The sequence below is a fragment of the Mercenaria mercenaria genome, chromosome 9 (assembly GCF_021730395.1).
Source record: "Mercenaria mercenaria strain notata chromosome 9, MADL_Memer_1, whole genome shotgun sequence".
Classification (NCBI taxonomy): domain Eukaryota; kingdom Metazoa; phylum Mollusca; class Bivalvia; order Venerida; family Veneridae; genus Mercenaria; species Mercenaria mercenaria.
The window spans coordinates 4,691,292-4,695,869 of NC_069369.1; the positions used below are offsets into that span (position 1 = coordinate 4,691,292).

The window sequence follows — 4,578 nt, forward strand, 5'->3', positions numbered from 1 at the left end:
TGTGTATTTTCACAGAATTATTCGGGTTTGTTTCTGAAAAATCGGCCGAAAACCTAATGCAACGCAGTTTTGAGATGGTCGCTACACAACGCAATCAAGTGGATACCGTTCTGTGTCTTACTTGCGAAGTCTTATCCGTCTTTAAAAGTCATTAAAGTCTGGACATAAAAAGCTTAAGCCTGTATTAAGTTATTTGCATATAATACGCACCAGGTATTTATTTGTAACGTTGCTTTATTTCTATACTAAAACTATTGATGTATAGCATTTTGAATAACAGTAAAAAGTTATGTATACATATATTTTTTCAATCATGTGCATGTGACAGGGTGATAATTTAGGGTTCTGATACCATCAATTGTGTGAGACCTCTCAGTTGTTGTTATGTGAGACCTCCATTCCAGTTTTTACCTTTGACATTGTTGACCTTATTTGAACTCTATTTTTATTGGTTCTCGTGATCAGCTGTCTCGGGGCAGAGCGCCGTTTTCAGTTTGATAGAGCAGACATGTTGGTTATTCTGTAGAGTTGTTTAAAAAGGAACTTAAATAATGGAATTATTTAATAGGTATTGTGTTTATTTCAAATGTTTCTGTTTGCGGATCACTTCATTCTAAACGAAGAGTTGTTTATTATCTAAGTAAAAGATTTATATTTGGCATAATTTCCGTATACATGAGTAATGTACATGTCGTTCAAAATGGCAGTAGAAATTCTAACCTCGTAACTTATGTTTAACCATATCACAACTATGAAAACCTTTGCACATGTTGTTCTTTTAAATTTGCAGTTTAATACAGTAAAGCACTCACGGGAGACAGGCAAAGATGTGTTGTGTAAGGTAGCTAGTGTGATCAAGTCCATAATTTGGTGAGTTTGTGTAAACTATTTTGTGTAGTGCTTTATTGAGTAGATATTTTTATATGCAGTGTGTGAGACGAGTATTTCATGTGTATTACATATGATACAGGATTTCATCTAAGTATTTATAGACCACTGAACCCACAGATTTATGTATATTTACTAAGTGTAAAATGTGCATGTATAACACTACATAAGAACTTTTGATACATGTATGTTTTCAGGTATAAGCTTCTATTGTTGCATCCTATTTACTATTGCTAATTGTGTATTTCAGGTCACCGTGTTTCAGTCACCGTTTGATTAGGAAAATATTAATTAGACAAGGCAGTCTGAAAGACAGCTAAATCCCCCGCCACTGCTATGGATAGTGAAAGGGTAAACCTTTGATTTTAGCTGTGACCTTGACCTTGAACTGACATGGCTGACTCATGAATTCTGCACAACGTCTTGATGAGGTGATCATTTGACCCAAGTTTCATGAAAATCCTTCAAGGGGTTTAGGAGTTATAGAGCTGAAACCTTTGACCTTCAGTTGTGACCTTGACCTTCAGTTGACATGGCTGACTCATGAGTTCTTGATGAGGTGATCATTTGACCCAAGTTTGATGAAAATCCTTCAAGGGGTTTAGGAGATACAGAGTGGACACAAAATGGAAGGCTCAAACCTTTGACCTCGAGTTGTGACCTTGACCTTGAGCCAACAAGGCTGACCCACGGGTTCTGCACATCGTCTTGATGAGGTGATCATTTGACCCAAGTTTCATGAAAATCCTTCAAGGAGTTTAGAAGATATAGAGCGGACACAAAATGGAAGGCTCAAAACCTTTGACCCTAAGTTGTGACCTTGACCTTGAGCCGGCATGGCTGACTCATGGGTTCTGCACATCGTCTTGATGAGGTGATCATTTGACCCAAGTTTTATAAAATTCCTTCAAGGGGTTTATGAGATATAGAGCGGACACAAAATGGCAGGCTCAAACCTTTGACCTTGAGTTGTGACCTTGACCTTGAACCGACAAGGCTGACTCATGGGTTCTGCACATCGTCTTGATGAGGTGATCATTTGACCCAAGTTTCATGAAAATCCTTCAAGGGGTTTAGGAGATATGGACCGGACACGATTTTGTTACGGACGGAAGGACGGAAGGACGGACGGACGCAGACCATTCCTATAATCCCTCCGCCACGGCGGGGGATTAATAAATACCAGACTGTTTAGTGTCAAAGACAATATAAGGATGTGATACAAAATGTGATACAATTGATAAATAATAAAAAGGACATTTCGAACCACGCAAACAACATTGGTTATTCTTTATTAAGTAGTTAGAACTCAAACTACCATATATAAAATAAGCCATAGTTACATGCACAGTAGCTTATCTTCATAAAACTGAATAAAAATCAGTATCTATTTTTAACACATCAATTAGAATGAACAAGACTGAAAACGTAGACATCTTTCTAACAGGGATGACTTGCTTATGTACATTTTTTCTTGTGATAATGATGCTCTGTGGTTATATTTATTTCTACATTTTTTTTGCACTCAAAGTTCAAGCTGTCTGTGCACACACAACATGTTTTTCTTTTATAAATCATTTTTCTTTGAATTTTCCCATAAATTTCATATTCACAATGCATGTTTAGTCCGCATGACGTGATGTGTTCATTTCTAAAGATGTTTTTGTTTGTTTTGGGTTTAACGCCGTTTTTGAACATTATTTCAGTCATATAACGGCGGGCAGTTAACCTAACCAGTGTTCCTGGATTCTGTACCAGTACAAACCTGTTCTCCACAAGTAACTGCCAACTTCCCCACATGAATCAGAGGTGGAGGACCAATGATTTATTAAGTGCTTGGAACATTTGTCGCACTCTTTTTATGCCCCCGAAGGGAGGCATATAGTTTTTGAACCGTCTGTCTGTCTGTCGGCAATTTTCATGTCCGGTCCATATCTTTGTCATCCATGGATGGATTTTCAAATAACTTGGCATGAAGGTCCATAGCTCAAATGTCAAGGTCACACTTAGACGTTAAAGGTCATTTTTCATGATAGTGCATTGATGGGCATTTCCGGTCCGTATCTTTTTCATCCATGGATGGATTTTCAAGTAACTATGCATGAATGTGTGGCACAGTAAGACAATGTGTCGTGCGCAAGACCCAGGTCCTTAGCTCAAAGGTCAAGGTCACACTTAGACGTTAAAGGTCATATTTCATGATAGTGCATTGATGGGCGTGTCCGGTCCATATCTTTGTCGTTCATGCATGGATTTTAAAATTATTGGGCATGAATGTGTACCACAGTAAGACGTGTCGCACTCAAGACCCAGGTCCGTAGCTCAAAAGTCAAGGTCACACTTAGACCTTAAAGGTCATATTTCATGATAGTGCAATGATGGGCATGCCCGGTCCATATCTTTGTCTTTCATGCATGGATTTTAAAATGACTACGCATGAATGTGCTGCACAGTAAGACGACGTGTCGCGCGAAAGACCCAGGTCCGTAGGTCAAAGGTCCTAAACTCTAACATCGGCCATAACTATTCATTCAAAGTGCCATCGGGGGCATGTGTCATCCTATGGAGACAGCTCTTGTTCTCTTCATGAACTTGGGAATATTTCCTCAGAGCTGATGACACTAAGTGTCCATGTGAAATTTGCTTGAGGAAATGTGGTGCAGCCATGACTGCATCCTGACAGGAAATATATCTTGAATAAAATTTCATAAAGAAATGATTTCAGAATGAATAGGTTGAAATAATTACATCATATTATATATCAAATTGGCAACGTCATGATAGGTGAAGCGAACAGCACAGGCATAGGATCATACTTTTCAGACAGGAGGCCTAGGGCCGGTGGGCCCGAAGGTCCTAGAGGCCGGAAGCGATTCGAGGCCCCCTTGAACTCCTGAGTGTTAGTAACCACTGTTTGTTCGTTTCTAAACTACAAATAAATTGTTAGGAAAAGACAAGTACTTTTTCAGTTATAAGCATTTACAATTTCTGACGGAAGGATGCATGGACCAAAAGCTGGACAGACAAACAAACCGTTTGAAGTGGAATAAAAAAATGTTGGTACATTTTGAAAATTCTTTCCTCTAAAAGGCATTCACAGTACTGCGCGCTTTAATGGTCAACAGAGTTATTTAGCGCCAACATTAAACTGCCCCTATTAGATGTAAAGGTTATGGTTAGGTATTACATAGATTTGATGATATTCATTCAATTCATGCGTATACTGAATATATATATATATTCAATTCATGCGTAAAGTCTTGTTTTAGGAATCAACATGTCATTTTATCATTGTCATCCGAAATGCATTTGCCGTATATATAAAACAACAATTACTGCAGATATTCCATTTCTGAATCAATATTTCCCTCAGGTTAAGAACAAAAAGGTAAAGTAACATGCGTAAAGTGTTCCATACATACATCGTTTTTGCAGACGGTCGTATTGTATACGTATACTGAGCTCAACCCAGTAAGTATAAATCGAACAATTTTCATCGTGTCCTGGGCTAAAATTTCTCACTTTTGATAAAGACATGAGATTAACATCAGAAATAAGGAACAGCCAGACATACACAAGAGTGCTAGAATGTCACAATATACGCCCGTCACAGCAAATTTCTTTACTCTAGCACCTGTATTTGTGTAATTTTGTGGTTGTTTAGTAATTATTGTAATTCTGTTGTTTTTC

General features: G+C 38.1%; 1 long non-coding RNA gene across 1 annotated transcript; it reads left to right on the forward strand.

Annotated features, from left to right (window-relative positions):
* Nucleotides 1–326: 326 nt before the first annotated feature.
* LOC128559373 (uncharacterized) lies at nucleotides 327–1,174 on the forward strand. Its single transcript, XR_008372293.1, has 3 exons — nucleotides 327–568; nucleotides 791–870; nucleotides 1,139–1,174. It is a non-coding gene; the product is annotated as an uncharacterized LOC128559373 (long non-coding RNA).
* Nucleotides 1,175–4,578: the final 3,404 nt, after the last annotated feature.